Genomic DNA, 21,898 nt, shown 5'->3' on the forward strand with positions numbered 1-21,898 from the left:
GATCTGAAATGAGTCTGGATGACGTTTTAGTGCTCACTTTAGCCCTAGTTGCCTTCCACTGTGCTTCTTCCACAAGAGTGGAATAGTTCTCTATCTTGTTTAAGCACCTGTGATGTGGGAGTAGTATTCCTGTTCCCTGTAGCTCAGCTAACTGAATCAATTCTATATATTTAAACTAGATCCCTCTGATGACTTCCAGTCCTATATTATAGATTGCTATTTAATATTTCAAAAGATCTTCAAGGTTAATCCATCTGAAACCAAAACATTTGTCTCCTCCAAACTTCTTTCCTATAAACGTCATGTCTCAATTAACCATGCCAGTATCTGCCCACTTATTTAAAACCTACATTTCCTCAGAAGCTTCCTCTCTTGTTTGTAATACAAAATAGTCAATGACGCTACCTTGAATTGACTTGACTTCATCTCTTTTTTGAGTTTGCCCCCATTTCAATAGTATGTTCTTATCTCTACCTCTATTACAGAAATGTAATGTTACTTGTCAATATGCTTACTGAATTCTGTATATTTGAGTAGGACATTTTATGATATCGGCCAATGATACCAATATTTTTATAAGCATTAACAAGGTCTAAAATGCATGGACAACAACAGTGGCAATTATTCTATCAACAAGCTAAACACAGATACCAATACTATCGATTAGGACATCTCATTCATACATTTTTAACATTTGGAACTAAGTACTACAGAAAATAAACTGAACACTCTGGTATGATCAGTGATACACTTTTACTGATGAAGCAATTCAATCAGTATATAAATATAAATTTCTTAAAATCATCTTTATTCTACTGAACGAAAGATCAGATTTGAATTCTATAGTGAGTAATAATTTTTAATACGAACATTTTGACACTCAGCTAATGTGAGTAATCATTAGTGTGAATTCACTAAAATAATAAAAATTTTGAATTGCCAGTTTTACAAATTGAAATTATATTATGTGGCTTCTGTTGAGCATGGTTTTTCCTCTGTTGCCTCTTAAAACTATTAAAGTGACAAGAAAAAAGGGATGCCTGGGCATCTCAGTGGGTTAAGAATCTGACTTTTGATTTCGGCTCAGCTCATGGAATTGAACTCTGTGTTGATAGCATGAAGCCAGCTTGAGATTCTCTCTCTCCCTCCCTTTTCCCCCTTCTCTTTCTCAAAATAAATAAATACACATTTAAAAATAAATAAAAGATAAAATGACAAGTAAATGAATAAAAAATTATGTACACATAAGAGAAAGAGAAGAAACCATAGCAGATGAAAAACGCTAGGAATTTTTTTTGGCAAAAGTATAGAAGATGGATACATGATAACTGACATAGCACTGCAAAGAAAGCCAACGCTAAAGCACCCTCACCGGAAGAAAGTCATGTCCCTCTTCACAAGGCCACTGAATTACTCATGAATTGGAGTTACTAGTAGTAAAGCATTTGGGATAAGACTAAAAATAGGGAGATTTGTCAAAAGATGAAATAGATCACTTCTCAGATCTTTCTAACCTTCCACCAGTTCTAAAAGTACCCCTACCTCTTCTTAACACTCATTAAATTTATGGAGATGATGAACAAAAAGGGCTTTTATTGGGGTGCGTGGGTAGCTCAGTTGGGTAAGTGTCTGACTCTTGATCTGGGCTCAGGTCATGATCTCACGGTTTGTTGACTTTGATTAGCCCTGCCCCTGGCTCTGTGCTGAAAATGCAGAGCCTGCTTAGGATTCTGTCTCTCCCTCTCTCTGTCCCTTCCCCGCTTGTACTCTCTCTCTCTCTTTCTCAAAATAAATAAATTAAATTAAAAAGAAAAAGGCTTTTATCTCTGGGTCACCACACAAAGGTGACAGAGGTGAAGGTGAGGTCCCAAATAAAAACAAAAGGTTTAACATGAAAGTCTGTATAGTCAAAAGTCACATTCCCCAGCCCATTTTATGTTTATCTGGAAGAGATTAGAAGATTCTGCTCTATGCAAATTAGTAGAGGATAAATGATCCCTAGACATTGATATTTAAAAATCCCCAATTAAATGATTCTCTCTACTATAAGGGACAGGTATCATTCTCAAACTGACCCTTGTACACTGAGCATCCAATGAACCTTTTTATTCTGATAACTTAAAGTAACATTTAATTCTGTATTTAAAACTGAATGGATGGTCAATGGGCATCACGCATAAAACAATCCTGTAAATGAAAAACAGTGAACAAAATCAATAAACAGAAAATAGGATAGGAGAAGGAAGAGAATAAACAAAAGGGAAGAATAATAATTCAAAAGAGGGAAACCTGGGTGGTTCAGTAGGTCGAGCATCCAACTTCAGCTCAAGTCATGATCTCACAGTTTGTGAGTTCGAGCCACAAATTGGGCTCCGTGCTGTCAGTGCAAAGCTCACTTCAGATCCTCTGTCTCCTCCTTCCCTGAATGTCCCCTGCTCATTCTCAAAAAAATAAAACATTGGAAGAAAATTCAAAAGGAAGTATTTTTTCAGAGATATTAAAAAGGTACATTCAGAGTAAAAACCTCTTATAAATTAAATAACAGAAATAAAAATATCCAGGTAAAGCCTTGGAAGATCAAATTGAAAAGAAGTTTAGACAGCAGGAAAAAAATCACAAAGACATGAATATTAGGAAAATGTAATAAAATTAAGGTGTTGGTTTAATTAAGTTTCAAGAAAAAAAGCAGAACAAAGTAAGAGAAAATACATTTAAGAAATACTACAAAATATTTCCCAAAATCCAAGGAAAGATATATGTATAGATCTATCTATCTATCTATCTATCTATCTATCTATCTATCTATCTATCTTTTGAAAACACAAACACACATTTGAGAATGCAAAGTGACTAATGAGTCCTGAGCCCAGTAAAACGTGGTATTTTGTGTGGAGCAGCTCACAGGTTGTATCATCTTAAAATATCAGAATACCAAAGAGAAAAAGAAAGTCCTAAAATCTTCTGGAGACATCAATATGCACAATAGGTTCCATCACACAGAGCTAGATTTAGAATCAGAATGTCAGTAAGATTTTTCAAGAACAACTCTGGAAGTTAGAAGAAATGGAATCTTCAACATTTGGAAAAATAAACATTTCTAAACTAGAATTATATATCTTCAGTCAAATACAGTGTTCATTAATGCTTTTCAGAATTGTAGGCTCTCAAAATGTTAACTCCCAAGATCCCTTTCTCATATGTTTCTAGAGGACATATTCACCTAAAATTAAGGAATTACCCTTAATGTAAACATACAATTTAAAGATATAATTTATCATCAACTCCAGATAAAAATAGTTATATAAGAAAGCAATTATATTTCTAGTGTATGGCATTTAACTCAGATATAAATACATTTACATACCTGTAATAATGTAAACACCAACTAATGTTTTAACCAAAAATTATAATAAGACTCTAGTAGAGTAAGGCAATAAGAAGCGTGTTTTTAAATGAATGCACAGATTGTTAAAAGAGCTTCAACTCTGGGACTTTAATAGCTATACACAGCTTAAAATTGAGAGGTCAAGAAATCTAAATATCAATGAGATATTTAGATATGCAGCTAAAAATATAAAAAGAAAAAGCTTATAAAGTTCAAATACCATGGGCGCCTGGGTGGCTTAGTCAGTTGAGCCTCCGTCTTCAGCTCAGGTCATGATCTCGCGGTTCACGGGTTTGAGCCCCGCATCGGGCTCTGTGCTGACAGCTAGCTCAGAGCCTGGAGCCTGTCTTTGGATTCTGTGTCTTCTTCTCTCTCTGACTCTTTCCTGCTCATACTGTATCTCTCTCTCAAAAATAAATAATACATTAAAAAAAAAGTTCAAATACCTGCCTTCAGTGATTGGATACTTTGGATGGGGAGATGGGGAGAGCAGGAGCAGATTTCTGTATTTTGCACACCGACCTATTTAGTTAAAATGTATGCAGACATATTACATTAAGAAATTTAAATTAGGGGTGCTTGGGTGGCTCAGTGGGTTAAGCGTCCAACTCTTAATTTTGGCTCAGTTCATAATCTCATGGTTCCTGGGATCGAGCCGCATGTCGGGTTCTTTGCTGATAGCACAGAGTCCGCTTGGGATTCTGTCTCCCTCCCTCTCTGCCCCTCCCCTGCTCACATTTTTTCCCTCTCTCTCTTTCAAAATAAAGAAAGAAAGAAACATTAAAAAATTTTGAGTTAAAAATGAGTTATTTTTAAGAAACTGTAACTTGAAATACGTTAAAATCTAAAACAAGACGAAATTTCTTAGGAACATAAATGCTATAATTAATAAGTAAATTGAAACTGTCATGTCAAAGTGATTGAAAAATAATGCTTTGAACATTTTCAACTATATTTAAAACTTTGAATACTGCTTGATCTCTATGTATACTTTTGCTATGTAATTTTTTACGCTATTTATTTGTTTAGTATACTCTTTTCCACTGTGTCAAAAAAGTTCAATACTACACTGAAATTTTCAGAAATTCTACATTAATCAAGTGTGAATTAATATATGACAGATGCTAGACAGCAAAATCCCAAATGCTGGCATAAATTCTGCCTTTGAATCAACCTCAATTAAAAAGTAGCAAAACTGAAAATAATCTCCATAAAAATCCAATATTTTACAACATAAAAATTCACTCCTACAAAAAAAGAAGCAGTCTTCATCATCTATCTGAGGTTGAGGTAGGAAACAAGCAAACAAAATGCTACTCATTCTATTACTTGTGCCTTCAGTTCTACAATTTATGTCCCCCCCTGTCTTGTGTTCATTTTAAGAAAAGTTATTCTTTGCTTTTTTATTAAAGTGAGAGGGAAATGAAACATTAATGGGATTGGCCTGGTATAATGCATTCGCAAAAGTGAAACCTTAAAGTGAAAATTGAGTGGGGCACAGAAAATCAAATGAGCTTAAAGGTTTCACTATAACCAGGGAATAAAAGGTTATTCACTTTTGCAATATGAAAGCATTTTCTGATCAGTCTAATTAATGAATAAAATTATTGTTTTTTACAATAGACTTTTAAACTATTTCTACTCAGCAGTCTCCAAATGACTCCACTCAGAGCTACTGGAGTTACTGAGCTGAAGTAGCAGCTGCTGTTTTTTTAGTTTCCTTCATTCCGTAAAAGAGTGGTAACTTATATTTTGCTTCAAACACTTCTCCACTGACAACTCCCAGTGCTTTGTTTCTCCCCAAAAAGTTTAATCTAATTTAGGGTATTCAACACGGAAAGAATCAGGTTCTTTTTAAAAAAGTAATTAAAAGCATGATGCCTTTTATTCACTTGCTTCTAAAATTAGGACTGCCCTTTCCAAGAAATATTAAGCTGAAACAGATAAAGTTCATCTCTGTAAATACTACAATTATCTGGGGATAGAAGGATCTATATGTAAGCCAAGTTCTCCACACCTGTGGTTTAGCAATATCCACATGAAGGAAAGATTAAGCAGCAATCAAACTGCATTTTGACTTATTCAATAGATGTGAAAATATTAAATCCCTTACTCTTAAAGATCAATGAACTCTATTTTCATATTTGAATACTGCTTTATCGTAAAAACATATTCATGCTTTCTTGGTATCAAAATATGATTGATATTGACCCGACATTTGACCATAGAGAGGCTTCAAGAAAATAGTACTTAGACAAAAGTATATAGTCTGAAATTTTTTAGTGAGTCATTTAGAGTGAATAAATCTAGATCAAATGAGTGGGGAGAAATGTAAAAAGGTAAAAAAATCCCCTGACTCAATTAACTAAAGGTAAACTTCCTCTGACTTTTTACAACTAAAGATTCTTCTGTGGATACAAGTAGGCTAATTAAATAGGTAGCTTTGTGCTTCTAAATTACTCACATTTCTACCAGAAAGATATTATATGAAATTTAAAAATTGTTCTATAGAAACTAAAATATACATATCCAATTTCACATGATGAAATTGTTGATATCCACAAGTCAGTATGTACAAGATAATTCTATATACAGTATACTTCACCGAGTTCCTTGCATGTAAATGCAAGAATGATTTAAACGTGATTCTTTCAACATTTAGGATTATAAATATATTCATTAATTGCACTGTAAATTCATAAAATATAGGAGAGTCTTTATAGAAATAATAGGTCTGCTGCATAACAGGTGTGGCAAATCAGTAAGCTCAATATTTATGGAGTATCTTTTTCAAAAATATAGATTAAATATCAATCTGTAATGGTGTAATTTATTCATCACATTCTAAAAATAAGATAGTCCACACAAAATAATTTTCTTTACAAAAGAACCTGAAAAATAGCTCATCAAGGGAGCTCCTTGTGGCTCAGTCAGTTAGGCATATGACTTTTGACTTCAGCTCAGGTCATGACCCCACGGTTCATGAGGTTGAGCCCCGTGTCAGGCTCTGCACTGACAGTATAGGGCCTGATTGGGATTCTCTCTCTCTGTCTCTCTCTCTCCCTCCCTCTTTCACTTTCTATCAAAATAAATAAATAAACTTTTTTTAAAAAAATAGCTAATCAAGGACTTCATAAACTTCTTAAATATAGAAATACAAAGAATCGTTATCATTAATGTAATTTGTTATAACTTTCTATGAATGTGGGCCACTGCAATGAAATCATTTTGAAATGTATTAAAAATGTCTCTTTCATATTAAATATATTAATGTGCCTCTTTTTTATTCTTATTAAACAACATGTAACCTCTTCTCTTTGTCTTCATTGTGTACACCATCACATGTGTAGCACTTACCTGAACTCATCGAGATTTCTGGTTTTCTGCTTCCAAATCTAGTGATGCTTCTCTGCACATCTTCCCTGTCACCAAATGGATGACACACAGTTGTATGACATACAGCTATAAACTAGAAAGAACTAAACAATGGCCCATAAAATCATGTACTCAGACTAGCCGTATCACCTTACCGTCTTTCATATGATTTTTTTAAAGCAGAAAATGTTTTTGTATGCACCTATAGCACAATGTCCCAAACATACAGGACTTCATTTCACGTTTTTAAACAAGTAAGCAAATAAATATACAAAGTTAGCAGAAAGTAAATAAGTAAGCTTGAGAGATACGCATTCTTCTAAAATAAAACTAGGAAACTGAGGCAGGAGAAACTCTTTCAGAGCATAACACAAAAGTTAGCATTTTGTAATCACTAATTTTTGCATTCACAGAAGACATGACTTGCTCTCAGACCACTGCTTGCATATGAATGGTATTTTTGCAAAGGGCAGAGAAGGTGGGCTCTTAGACGAGTCAACTTTTGATAAAGCTTTTTGTCATCAGTTGCCACCTGTAACTTACTGGTTGAAATGACAGTAACTACATTTTCTTTTTTACCTGTATTTTTATTATTGTTTAACTATTCCTCATGGAATAGAAGGATTTTGTTAATGGAACCAAGAAATTCTTCAAAGGTCTCCTGCTGGAGATTCAACATCTTAAACCACAGTTTTGCCTCCACTGACACATTCTTAAATCCTACATTATGTTTTTGCCAAGGGGGAAAAAAAAGGAAACCTACTCTATATCTAGACTTCCCTTTACATCTTAACTTTAAAAGTCTTATTGCCATTAGAATGACAAAGTTATTTTAGTGGTTCTCCCACTAATTTAGTGTTTGGGGCAAATTGTCTAGTGGGAAAACATTCAATTTAATGGCTAATGAGAAATCTACTTTAAAGCAACTCCTGAAGGAAATCTTAAAAAAGAACAGCTTAGGTTGTGTTTGTTTTTTCTTCCCATGGCAAAGGAACCGTAGTCATTTACTAATAACTCATCTCCGAGTTCCATAACCCTCACAAATTTCAGAGGTACTCAATTTTAAATTAAAAGATCTTCTTAACCTATTCAACTTTTCCTGTTCTCCATAGCACTCATCTTCTAACATGCTAGATGATTTATTTATTTAATACATTCATCTGTCATTGTCTGTACTTACAAACTCTAAAATGAAGCCAAGGACATTTGTCTATTTTATTCACTAATGTATCCCAAACACCTTGCTTGGCACATATGCTGAATCTGTATTTCTTACGTGAATAAATGAATTAGTCAACCAAAATTTCTTTCCATTTTTTAATTTAAGTTGAAGTTACATGAAGCATTACAAGTTATTAGCTACTGGGGGGCCCTGTATTTAATAAACCTGAGTTTATAAACTTGAAGTCTAGATTATCACATAGGTCCATGCAAGCACAATCTAAATGATTTTTTCCTAGGCCATAACCACACATGCAAAACAAGTGAGCTGTATTCATACTGCAATATCTGTGCTGTTTATTTTTTTATTAAACATAGGCATGGGTAGTGGGAAAGATTGAGATCTCAACTAACATAATAATAAAAAAAATCTTAGACGTATTCCATAGGAATTTGGCGGCTCCAACCATGATATTTCTTTCAGGTGAAAAGATACCCATCTTAACATCCTATTTGATTCAAAAACTGTCCAACGGAGTAAATTATTTAAAATAGGGAGGCTACAATCTGGGACCCATTGCATTTCTCTGACCAAACAGGATATTTGGGGCTGGTCTCCCAACATTTTCACGGCTTCAATTTGTTTTTCAAATGAACATAGCTCAATACATTTAGCTAAAGTCTTCTTGGATTTCTTCAGGTCTATGTCTATTTAAACTCCAAATGTTTAAGAGTATTCATATTTCCAAATGCTAGAGAACCATATCTTATCAAAAAACAATAAGCTCCATTGGCAAGTACTTAAAAAACATTCAAGTTTTGAGAACTTATCTTACTGACTTTGAAAAGAAAGAAAAGAAGAAATAGTTTCTCTCTGAATTTCTCTAAGTCTACTTACTTCTTATTAGGATTAATAATACTTAAATATCAGCTTGAGAGAACCAAATGATCCTAAAACAATTGCCCAGCATTAATATGAACATTTGCAAGCAAGTGTATCTATTTGAAATTTACAAGCTACTACTATATAGGCCAAAACTTGCAAAGTAATTGGCTGCATTAAAAAGAATACACAAGTTAAGGTAGGGAAAGGGACAAATAAAGCAAGCAAGCAAACAAACAAACATAAAGGATCCATGCCGGAGGGGCTCCTGGGTGGCTCAGTCGGTTAAGCATCTGACTCGATTTTGGCTCAGATCATCTTCTCCCAGTTTGTGGGATCGAGACCAGCTTGGGATTCCCTCTCCCTCTCTTTCTCTCTCTCTCAAAATAAATAAACTTAAAAAAAGAAAAAGCTACTCTGGAGAAAACACATTTACAAAGTAAATACTGCTAACCTGGTTAGCAGTGTAGTGGTAGTATTCAGTAATGTCAGCCCTACACTGCTAATTATTGACTTGACCCCCAGCAAGTGTTTGCATCTACTCCATTCTCAATTAACTGCTCTAAACATGAAGATTTGGGATTAGATAAGATGATTTTAGTTTAAAAGGGAAAGAGGTTATTTTACAAAATTCAATATGTAAAACAAAACAACAGGAAAATTGCAGGGCACCAGAGTTTGACTTGCTTGTCTCTTTGGCTCTCACCTTCACCCTCTCTGTCCCATCTTCCAACCCTATGTGTCTCTCAGTAACCTTCCTAAAACCTTTGGATTCACTTGTGAAAATTTCTGGAAGGCACAGTGTCAATAAACCACTGTACTGCCTAAGGTTCTTATTCTCCATGACATGACACACTATAGCTAAAGTTTTCTCTTTCTCTATATCATGTATAATTTTATTATACTCATGGATATAATGCTTTTGGAGTGGATATGAGGCATAAAGAATAGCAATTTTGTACTTATTCTCAAAGATAGATATCACACCTCAAGATAGTAAATCAAGAAAGTATTGAATTTTTACAACTTAACAGTCAAAACACATTTGCTTGTAACTTTTAAAACAGAAGATGTAGAGACAGTATAAAAAATTCTCTTGTCACTGGCTTGATATGTAATTCTAAGAAAGCTTTCCGCTTTTAAATTCTGACCTTAATATTAAGTCAACTGGTCAGTGAATATTATAGTTTCTAATGTATCTCTAATAACATTACAAAAAGTACTTTGTATCTTTCAGAATGAACCTGAGATTTAAAATACTTTTCAAGAGCACTCTCTTATTTGTGAGAGTTTATTTGATGTTCTTATATTACTAACAAAATGGAAGGAGGGGATTTAGAATGAGAGTTAAAATCTCAGTAAGTTTTAATATGAAACTGTTAACCAACTGAGATATCTTCTATCTACCTGCAATAAAACATGGAATTTAGCTGTGTATACTGCCACCTATAATTCACTGAAACATAAAACATTCTTCTCAGATTAAAAAAAAAAAAAATTTGCAAATGTTGCTGAACACAATATAAATCAGCAGGGACTCTGTGACCATCAGCAATTTAAGAGAACAGTATCATATTAAAAAAATGTTCTTAAATGCTATGACCTTTATCTTTTAATCTGTTTTACTCACAATTACTAAAGTTGAAATAAAGCTATAAAGTCAGTAACATTCCTGCCTTTACATCAAAAATTCTTCTTCGTATGTAAAATTTAGTTCTTTAACTATTAAGAAATAAATAGTTCTTGTTATAATCGCCAATCTATGAATCAGATCTCATGGTCCCATGCATGTCCTTATTTTAAACATAAAAAATGTTACATAAGTTATGAGAAAGCCAGCTAAATCCAAGCTACTAATTTCAAGGGTAAGGAAGAAGGGTGCTTTTTAAAGGGGCATTTATTTTAAAATTGTAGATGAATTTTCCCATCCCAGATTAATTTGGGTATGCTATTAAAAGGAATTATGACAAAGATTAATTGATTTTTAAGATAAATAAATCATGTGCTCTGTGTTGATATTTACCCATTTTTTGCCTTTCAGAGATAAATGTTATCTTATACATTTAATTCTAGAAAAATAGTTATTGAAAAAAGAAATGATATACTAAAACATAAATAACTGAAAAAGTCAGAAACCTTTTAGATAAATTTTACTGTGAATTTCAGTAAGAACCATAAAACAACTAGTAACTTAGTTTTCCAATCAGAAGACATTGTCAAAGCTCTCTATGCATGTTACAAATACTCTCCACTTGGAATGTGAAAAGCAGGTTATTATTTCAGGATTCTCTAACTGAAACAAGTGTTTTAGAGTTTCTGGGATGTCAACACTAAAAACTGGGGAGTTTTAAAATCCTGTTAATGAGGAAATTATCGAAAGGCTAACAATCTTAATTCCTCTCTTCCCACATCAATGTCAAAAGGAACTCACCATGGAGAGGCACTTGGTGGTTGAGTCAGTTAAAGGCAGACACTTGATCTCTGCTCAGGTCATGATCTCAGGGTTCATGAGTTCATGTCCATGTTGGGCTCTGCACTGACAGAGTCTCTCCCTCCCTCTCTCTGCATGTGCACACACTCATGCTCTCTCTTTATAAATAAATAAATAACTTTTTAAAAAAATGGAACTCATACTGCAATAAAGAGAGGTCTGAAAAATCCAACTGTTGCCACCATCCGTGGTTTCGGTTAACAGGGGCTTTTAGGAGTGGTTCCCAGGAGAGGGCTACTGCTCACCATTTGAGGGCCTCACTTTGTGGGAAGAGCACAATTTCTGCTATCTCTCACGTTTTGTTCGGGAAGTTCGTTTACTTGCCTTCAGAAGTGGACCTGAACCGCACAATGCTAAGCACCTGGAGTGATGTCAATATTCCATACATGAAAGGATTTCCATCTAACGTGGAAAATGCAGCTTCTGAAACAGAGAATCTCCCCCATGCACTCTTAGGAAAATGAAACTGAAGAACTGGAAGACTGCCCGTAAATCCCCTATTTACAGAAGACTGAAAGTGATCTCCTGGCCAAAGAACATCTGCTAAGAATCCATCCCTCTTCTTAAACCAATAAACTCACTGCTTGGACTCTGGCTGGACTCCCTGCTCTTTGGGCTCCTCCCCGATACATGCAGCCTCCCCAGGCCCTCAGACTCAGTCAAAGCTTCCCACATTTTGCCTTCCCTGTGCAATTTTTCTGCTATTCCAGAATAAACCTAGTTTCTGGTAATTGGCACTTGTCTCAGTTTACCTTCTTCGTTTTTGGTCTACGGGTGCTACCATAGATCCAGTTATCCCACGGTTTTATATTTTTTAATTAACACTCAAATCCAGTGGGAATTCATTTCTGTATATCATGAAAGATGAAAAGCTAAACCTTTCTTTTCACAACAGACATGAAACTTCTCCATTTTAAACCAAGCAAACTTCTATATCACCTGAAGTTGTGTCGTCTACCCTGTTTCACTGATACATTTTTATTTTCTTATACCAAAAACATAGTTTTAACTACTATGCCCTTTTTCCCCCCTACCATGTATACTTTACCTTTACCTTTCATTCTGGTCAACTAATCCTGACTTTATTAGCCTGTGAAAAACCTCACAGGATTACTCTTAATCTTGCATGTGCAAAGCAGTTCTCAGCCTAATTACAGATTTATATCCAAACTCCATGATATCTAAACCATAATATAAATGTCCATTATGGAATGAAAAAAAACTGGGAAATATGAAGATACAGATGTAATTATAGATATGCAATCAATAGCTTTTTTTTTTTTTTTGAAGTGACATAATACCATTTAAGGAAATTGAAGAAATGAGAAGCTAGGAGCAAGACAGTGTACCCCCTGACTTGAAATTCAGTATACTGCTTTGAGTCTACAAAGTTAATCAACATTGCCTTTGAAATTAACTCTGAAATACTCTTCTAAATTATAGTATCTCCTGATTCTACCGAAGGCAGCAAATGTCTTCCCATCTCCCTCCATGTTTGCCCTTAACACCTAACATTCTAGTCACAGAGGACTCCTTCTTAGCTTGTCATCATGATCTTATAACAGAAATAAAACAATCCACAATATTGGCTTTTTTGCTTACTCTATTCATATTTATACAATATAGTATATATAAGATTAAAATTAGAAAACAAAGAAAATCATAATGACATATTACTTTTAAGTAGCAGTTGGAGAGAGAAGACAAGCATTGCATTAGTGGAAAGTAAGAGATAAACTTTATTTTTTTATTTTATTGTTTTTATTTATTTCTTAGAGTGAAAGAGAGAGGCAGCATGAGCAGCGGAGGGTCAGAGAGAGAGGGAGACACAGAATCTGAAGCAGGCTCCAGGCTCTGAGCTAGCTGTCAGCACAGAGCCCCACGCGGGGCTCGAACCCACAAACTGTGAGATCATGACCCGAGTCTAAGTCGGACGCTTAATCAACTGAGCCACCCAGGTGCCCCAGAGATAAACTGTTTTTAACACATTTGCACCATGGGCTTTCCATCTTAGCTTTCTTAACAATAACCAACTTAAAAAGACCTTTTTCAAACACAGATTATTAAAAACATAGATTGTGGAATGGAGTAAAATATCTTAGAAATAACTTTTAAGATGAATAATAGCAGAAAGTGAAAAGGTCAAGCAGTCATTTATTTAGCCAGCACATCTTTATTAAGTACTGGTTATGCAGCCAACAATGTCATCAAAAATGTGACCATTCAGCTGAATGTTTGTTAGGTTCCTTGGGCTTAAGCAGTACTTTTCTCTCTTATCCTGTTCAGCAGAATGACAATATGTTCTTGTTAAATTAGATGTTTAGGTAGTCTGACTAGGCAAGGTTAAAAAATGGTTGGCGAAAATCAGCAATCAGCAGTTCATCATTAGATTAGCAACATCGGCCAAGGTCCTAAAATATATATGCTAATGAACAAGCAATAATATTAGGTTTTATCATAATTCTAAGGCTGAAGTTGGCTATTAGCCCAAATCAGACCCAAAGCATTACTCAGGTATGAATGCTGAATGAGGATCTTACCCTTCTCTGCTGACCTTAAATTTGGCCAAGTTCTTGCAGGTGGTGATGGGGAGGGGAAAATCTAATGAAACAAAATTAAGGCCTCTGACATTGGAGATTTAAGGAACTGAGTCCAAAGTCAGGATATTGTCCCATAATTGAAAAGATTAATTTGCTGTTTTATGATCTCCATAAGAAAAGCTTTTTGCTGTCACTGACTTCACTTCCTCACGGTGCAAGTCCTTCTCACTTGCTTCAGACAGATCTTTCTACTAACCCATATCACAGCTGTCTTTAACATAGTAACAAAACTGCCCTTTTCTAGAAACCTTTGCTTAACTAGTTGGTGTTACTCTAATCCTCTCTTTACTCTCTAACCACTCAACATTCATACTCATTATATGTTTTAATAGGTTTATTTTCATACTGTTCAATGAAGTTTCAGACCTGTTAATGCATATTCTTTATTTATCAAAGTGAGTGTGAATCCTTAAAAAATATATCCATGACTTACATTTTTTCTTTTTTAATTTTTTTAATGTTTATTTTTGAGAGAAGGAGAGAAAGAGAGACAGAGCATGAGTGGGAGAGGAGTAGAGAGAGAGAGACACAGAATCTGAAGCAGGCTCCAGGCTCTGAGCTGTCAGTGCACACCTCGATGTGGGGGTTGAACTCACCAACCACAAGATCATGACCTGAGCCGAAGTCAGATGTTTAACCAACTGAGCCACCCAGGCGCCCTTACATTTTTTTTTTTTCTATTCTTTCAGTCAGTATTCCTATGGCTGCACTCCTATCATGCCAGAACCAATATATGTTTTTACTTCTAAAACTATAAGAAGCTACTGAAGAGAATACTAGTAACAGCAAGAGGAGGGCAGAAAAATTGCAAGGAGGAGAATGCTAAAGAGAAAGTCAAATACAATTGAGGGTTGACACTCAGAATTGGTCATTCTAATAAACTCATTCTATTTTGTCAGTGATATTTACTGATTCGGTTTGAATTGTGAGAACTTTAGTACTCATCAGCATGAACAGAATTGTAGGTATTAAGGCTGTACATCAAGGAACTGGAAGAAAAATAAGCAAATCTATCATATAAGTGTACTTTAATCCTAAAATTGCAACAAATATAGAAATAAGAAAAAATATTTTTCACACCGAAAAAACCACGTTCTTATCAAAATGATTTTAGAAATCTATCTACATATCAGGATTATCATATAAATTAAAGCTTATAGAAAATGTAAACTTATCTGGAAAAAGGTAAATAAAAGTTTTAAAATAAAACATGATTATGAAATAAAGGACATTATTGATTTTTATGTCTTGGTGCCTAATTAAAATTTTTTTAGTCTTCTTCATTCATTATTTGCATCCAATCTTCAAAATTATATTGTAATTTCCATAAAATAGGAACAGAGTAAAACTGTTTTGCACCTTAAAGTAAATTCTTTAGTTTGAGTTTCATGAATGAAATAAAACCACTAAGAAAATCAGTGCCAATTATTCTCAATAATTATCTTATTTAAGGACACCTCATTCAAAACATCTGGCTATAGAAATATTTAACATTTATTGAGCGTCTACTATAGGCCAAGAATTTTACATATGACATTTCAGTTAAGACTCACAGTGACTAACAAGCTCAATGTAGCATCATATTTTAAGAAATGTTCAGCATATATGACACACTTTGTCAGAGTTTCAAAGGAGTAGAGTGCCTAAGTTCACATATTTTGAGAAGCAGGGATTTGAGCCCAATTTGCCTTAATTCTCATTTATGTTCTTCATAATTGACTGTGTCATTGCCTGCCATAGTTGGGTGTCTTTAGAAATGAGGAAGATATAGGACCTACCCTGTAGGGCCTCCAATGCGCATACTCTGATCACTAAGTACACTTTTAAAAGAAATACAATATTGTTCCTCTGTAAGGTACTTATTATCCAAATACTAATATATATTTTGCTTATAGTAGGTATAGAAGATTCCACAATCATCTTCCTTCGATTATTTCTTTCTGCATTTAAGATCGTTTTAAAGTTGTTTCTTTTCCATTTTCTGTAGACACAAGATTGTCCAATAAATTTGTTTAACTTTGAAATTTCAAATTAAAACAGTCTTTACTGAGCAACATTGAAGAAGTTTGTATAAAGTGATAGTTGAAAATGTTCTTAAAAAAAAAACAACCAGAATTTCTCTTTTAAAGACCAGTTCAGAAATATACACAAAATAAATACAGATATTTGCACTGTATAAAATTAGTACACTTATTTCCCCCTCTAACTTTTAACAAACTCTGATAAACCAAGACAATAATTCTGGGGCCACTGATCAACATTGTACTTTTCAGGATTGGATGAGGCAGAAATGCCTTTCCTTTGGGCAAGTTTGTTTTATCAATTTCCATTTTTAATTATAAAAACCTACAATTTTCATGTTGGGCCCTTCTGCATGAGAAAGAGATGGCTGGTTATAATCTATTCATCCTAATTAAAAAAAACATATTCAAGTTTGGGTTTCTTGACAATGCCATCTGCCCCTGCCACACATTCACACACACAAAACACCTCCTTAAATACATTTCCATGGCTCACCTCACTGACATACTGGCCATTCTGACTATGATAAAACTAGTACTCTTGTCAGTACAAAATCTGGATGAACCCCACTTCTAAATTAGTTCTTTTGTTTTGTTTTGTTTTACCTTCGAACTGAAACTAGAGAAACATGTTGTAGAGAAGTGAGCCTCAACATGAGCATCAAGAGGTCTGGATTTGACTTTTGTATTAATTTCGTGAGTTACTTAAAATTTGAACATCCTTAGTATCTTTACGTATAATATTGAAATGATAATACCTATAGATATGGGAGGTTATGCTAACTTATTAAGAATTCTGGAAATACATTGGCTGTTTAAATGTAATTACTCAGTTTCACTTTTAAAAAAATCAAAACTGTAATAAAATAAAAAAATCTTACAGTATAGCATTACCAGTTCCACTTAAATGAGGCATCATGAAAATCAAGTTTCTTTTTTTTTTTTTTAAATGTTTTTATTTATTTCTAGGAGAGAGAGAGAGAGAGAGAGAGACAGCGTGAGGAGGGGAGGGTCAGAGAGAGAGGGAGTCACAGATTCTGAAACAGGCTCCAGGCTCTGAGCTGGCAGTCAGCACAGAGCCCGATTCGGGGCTCGAACCCACGAACCGCGAGATCATGACCCAAGCGAAAGTCGGACGCTTAACCGACTAAGCCACCCAGGCGCCCCGAAAATCAAGTTTCTAACACAAACAATTACACTAACTAGTGGTCAAACTGAGATAGATCACTTTCTTTTTATTGATGTATCTATTTGCTCTGTGTACTATTGTAATTCCAATTACTAATTACTCATGTAATTCTCAAGTTATGTTTGATATTCTTTACATGGTGTCTGTCTCCAGTAACGTTTTCAAACTCTTCAGAAAGTAATGCCATGGCTTATAACCCTAATCAAAATGTGGATAATCTCATTCTGTATTTATAAACTCAAGGGGTTTCCCCTTAAGAAAACAATTTATACTTGCCAAACAAACACTAGCATTACACTGACTGTATCACTGTCAGATAAGGAGCAAACACACTGGCAAAGAAAAAACAGAATTCTAAGTCCCCTTTTTCTTACTCAGATAATCAGGGCTTGCAATTAATTTTTGAAATTGTTTTGAATCGACCTTAATGTTTAAACCTTCTTTTCTACCTCGGGCCTCATCAGTATAACCCACACAGCATTCATGTCAGTAAAGCAGTTGGCGTTTTAAATGTGATGTCTTGTAGTTCTTATTTATAATCCTAATCATATCATTGATTTCAGTAAACTTTCAGTAAGAGTGATTATTAATGCTGTCAAAAGCAGAAGCTGTAATTAGTTTTTTTTCTTTTTCTTTTCGTTTTCTTTTTTTTATAAACCTGGACAATTAAGATTAGGCCTAATAATGTGACTCTAGAGGCTTCTGGGTAATTAGAAGTTTCCTGTGGTTGAATATGTAATACAGTAAAGATACTATCTTTGCTTAAAATTCTACCCACACCCTAAAATACATAAGCCACAAATGGTTAAATAAAAGCTCTATGAGCAGTCACTCGTCATAACACAGGGGTAACTGGATTTTTTCCCCCAGATTCAAAAAACAAGCATCACATAAAGTTTTATCTGATTTTTTTTTTTTACTATAATTTAAGATGGTCATAAGACCTATTCTGTCTACTAAGGCCAAGATAAAATTAAGGCATATGACCTTCTTACTAACTTTGATATGTCTTTAACACACTTAGGAATTTAAAAATGTTCTGGAGAAATAGGATAAAACAAATATGTGGAAGGTAAGAGACATTTTTGAGAAATCAGATTTTCAAAATCCAAAGCAATGAAAGAAAAATGTAAGATGAGGTTATGCATTTTGATTTTCAAAGAAAGAGGTCATGATATAATAAGGAGTGTCATTCTAAATTAGATCTATTTATTTGCATTCTGAAAGAAGGTATGGAACAAAACATCCGTTTCCAAAAGACTATTTATCACTCAAAGATACAGTATGTGAAGGAGCTGACCAGAATGTCAGTATGCTCAATGTTCACACCCCCCCCCCATCCTCAGGGAAAAAAAAAATATATATATATATTTGGAACCCGTATCAGACACCATTGCCTAATTTTAAAATATTCCTGGACCTCTTATTGATCAATATCTCTTATAGAAAGGATGAGAGTGTAGCATCTGAACTGAAACAGTATTATTAGAAAATGATACCGTGAGCATTAGGATGTATAATTCATGTTGCTTTCATTTGCTCCGACCATTGTAAAAATCCATAAATCATTTTCTTCTTCATGTATTGCTTAAGTGCAATTTGTCATTTTGCATTAAAGGCCTGCTTCAGCTCATCAGTGCTTTTAATTCACTGTTTAGAGTTTAACAAAATGCTGGCCCTATCTGATAACTGAAAAGACACTGAAATGGGAAGCCGTACCAATATTAACCAGGTTAAACAAAATGGAGAAGAACATTTCTACTTTGAATATCAAGTGATGCTTTAATGGAAGATCTAGCATTCCCAGTCCCCAAAATATGTATTGGTTTGTTCTCTGTTCAGTTGAGAGCATTACAACACAGTAACTAAAGAGTTACCTAAATGCTTATAATATGCTATAAATCTTTTCTAGAAACTTAGTCAACATTTTCTCTATAACTAGATGAACAAAACTATCAGTGCCTGTGGCATCGGCTCCAAAGCCTTGACTTCCCACCTCTAAAGTTAAGTTACACGACCACAAATAAATACACCTATTTCACGGATACCCATAAGAGGTGCCACACAGTCCATATTGCTGTCTGCACTCTCCTTGCTGGGAATGACAAATGCCAGGAACCATCTAGTTCAATCCTGGCCACGTCTGGTATTTGAAAGACTTCTTATTGACAATTAAAAAATTTTTTTCTGCCATTTCTTTAACAGAAAAAAATCTCTCAAAGCTCCGGGCACACAGCAATAATAAGAGGATTTAGAAACAAATTGCTCTCAAGTCAAGTTAAATCACTGCAAACACTCATTTATCCAAATGCTGGTTAACAAACTTGTTTCCCTCCCACTTTTTCCACAAAAGGGTTAGGAAGAAAGCAACCCTGTTACCTAGTTCAAAGTTTCTAACTATGTATATAAAAAGCATTTGTGGGATCCTTAGCGCCCCCTAATTGCTGCTGCAATTTCAGAGGCCAATGAAATACACGAATGTGCATCATCACTCTCATACACCAACCAGGACTTTTATGAAGATGGATTTTGATATACCCCTCAAAATAATAATTACTACCTTCCCACTCTGATTTAGGATGCAATTGATTTTGGCCCAGTTGGCTCTCCTGGGGGTGGTGTTGGAGGTAGGGCTAGGGAGGTGCTCCATGGGTATCCCTGCTCCCTTCCCGGTCCAGTAATGGGGGGAAGGGGGATAGAGAGACACAGTTTATTACAGGATATTCTGCACTTCAAAGAGGTCGTGAAGAACCCCACCGCAGATGCTCTTATTTACTTAATCACGGCTTTATTAATTTCTGGGATCCACCTAAGGGCACATAAAAGAAAAAGGAATTAAGAGGCATTTTTAAAAGGCTTTTTGTTTTGTGGGTGACGGGGTGGGGCTGTTTCATGGTTCCAGGATAAGGAGGCGGAAAAGGCTATTCATGCCAATATCTGAATCTTGCCCGGAACAAAATGCTCTCGCAGTTGCCCTTGGCTGGAGCTACCTAGACGCAAGAGGACGGGCTGGCTCGGGTCTGTTCCCCCTGGCAGAAGACCCCGCTATCACCCTGAGGGTCCCGGGGAGCCTTAGAGACTAGAAGTCCGAAAGGCGAGACGTCTAGAGGACCCGGGCCGGCGTCGCCGGCGAGGACACAGGCCTCTGTGACCCAAGAAATCCTGCAGAGCCCCCAACAGGCGAACCCTGCGGAACAGGAGCTCCAAAGCAAAATTCTCTGGCTTGCCCTATGCTGCTTTCGCCGCTAGGAGACGCCTGTAACCCACGTTTGCAGAGAGAGTTCCTGGCTCAAACACAACAGNAAAAAAAAAAAAAACAGCTCAAGTGTTACAGTGGATGTAGTGATTATTTACAGGCAAATCTGGCCATTTCTCCACGTTCTCATCTCCACCTCTGGAAGCTCTCTCAGAGAACGCCCCCAAGTCCGCCCAAACTTCATCTACATTTTGAAAACACAAACCCTCTTCTCCAAACAGTTTCAGGATCTGCATTGTCATTCAGCCACATGGCTCTCACACGCAAACACGCGTGCACACGCGCGCGCACGCACAAGTGTTTCCATATGTATAAATGAAAACATTAGAAAATTACCGTCATTTTAAAAAATGCTCCAGGATTCTGATGACTCAGCTGGAAGAGCTCAAAATATTTCATTTCAGTCCTGCAGATCTAAAGAAAAGGGGGGGGAGGGGTAGAAAGTACAGATGCAATGCCGTTATTAATATTCAGATACACTATAATCTCCTTTTCATTGATCCACAGGTCCTTTTTATAAACTGCCACTCCATTCTCAGCAGTGGACGTGATGCTAAAATCATTTTAACTGCAGCGGTTTTCTCGTGGCTATGGCCAGCAGTCAATTTACTGCAGCTGAAAAAGGATTAGCCATTTTTGCTGGCATCCTTTCCTTCCAACCGCTCAAAGGCACGACCCATCTCTACGAAAGAGCCCGGGGCCGAGGGGGAGGGTGGGGGAAGGGCAGGGCAGCCGGCACGCACTCTCGGGAGTCACAGGAGCGTGCCTCAGTCTGCAAGCACGCCCGGGGACGCTCGCTCGCCTTATTTCCCTATCACGAAGAGATGACAACGTACCTCGGGCTTGGGGAAACGGTCCGCCTTTTCTCGAAGGTTGTGTTGGTGTTACTTTCGTGTCATTCATTAGCAGCAAGCCGCGAGGGACCGTCCTATATTGTGGCAGAAGAAGACTAAACAGGGGCAGCTTTGGTGAACAAACAGTCCCCCTACAGCCCAGTAATTAGTGTAAAAATAAGCTTTAAAAAAATCTTTTTCTCGGAGAACTCACATTCATTCCACTCTAACCCTGAAGAGTTCGCGCTGTATTTTAACTTCACAAGAACTGGCTACAGAGATGCTCTGCTTCGCCCCCGCGTCACGGCGGTGCGGACTCGCGGCTCCTCAAGCGCATCCTGCGAGATGCGGGTGGGGGGGTTCGGGGCGCCGCCGGGGCTTTCACAGGCCGGTGCGCCAGGACGGGGAGGAGGGCGCCTTGCACCGTAAGTGTGCGAGCTCATTCCCCGATAACCGCAGAGGCAGATACCCTGGCCCCGCGTGTGCTCGGCCCCTGCCCGCCTACCCACCCTCCCCCCTGCGCGTGTTCTCAGCAGCTCGGCTCTTCTGGTCTCGCGGTCTTGCCCCAGACTGGGCAAGAATCGGTGCCTGGGTCTGTAACGGGGGCGGGGAAGGGGATCTCCAAAGGTCAGAACAAGCGGAAAAGAGCCTGTGCGCGCCGCGGTGGCACCCGGCCGGGCGCGGCGCAGGGAGACCCGAGGCCA

At 36.3% G+C, this 21,898-nt stretch overlaps 1 long non-coding RNA gene across 6 annotated transcripts in view; it reads right to left on the reverse strand.

The window, feature by feature from the left end:
• The window catches only part of LOC144229826 (uncharacterized), a 144,932-nt gene that overhangs the window by 122,428 nt on the left and 606 nt on the right, over positions 1 to 21,898 (reverse strand). For 3 of the 6 annotated variants that reach the window (XR_013334616.1, XR_013334615.1, XR_013334612.1), the window contains 3 exons: positions 21,198 to 21,289; positions 20,698 to 20,775; positions 19,389 to 19,914 (listed from right to left, as the gene is read on the reverse strand). This is a non-coding gene — a long non-coding RNA (uncharacterized LOC144229826). Of the gene's footprint in view, positions 1 to 19,388; positions 19,915 to 20,697; positions 20,776 to 21,197; positions 21,311 to 21,408; positions 21,533 to 21,898 lie in introns of those variants that run through there. The other 3 variants (XR_013334611.1, XR_013334613.1, XR_013334614.1) reach the window with 3 other exon arrangements.

The sequence above is a fragment of the Crocuta crocuta genome, unplaced genomic scaffold, assembly GCF_008692635.1.
Source record: "Crocuta crocuta isolate KB4526 unplaced genomic scaffold, BGI_CrCroc_1.0 scaffold517, whole genome shotgun sequence".
NCBI lineage: Eukaryota > Metazoa > Chordata > Mammalia > Carnivora > Hyaenidae > Crocuta > Crocuta crocuta.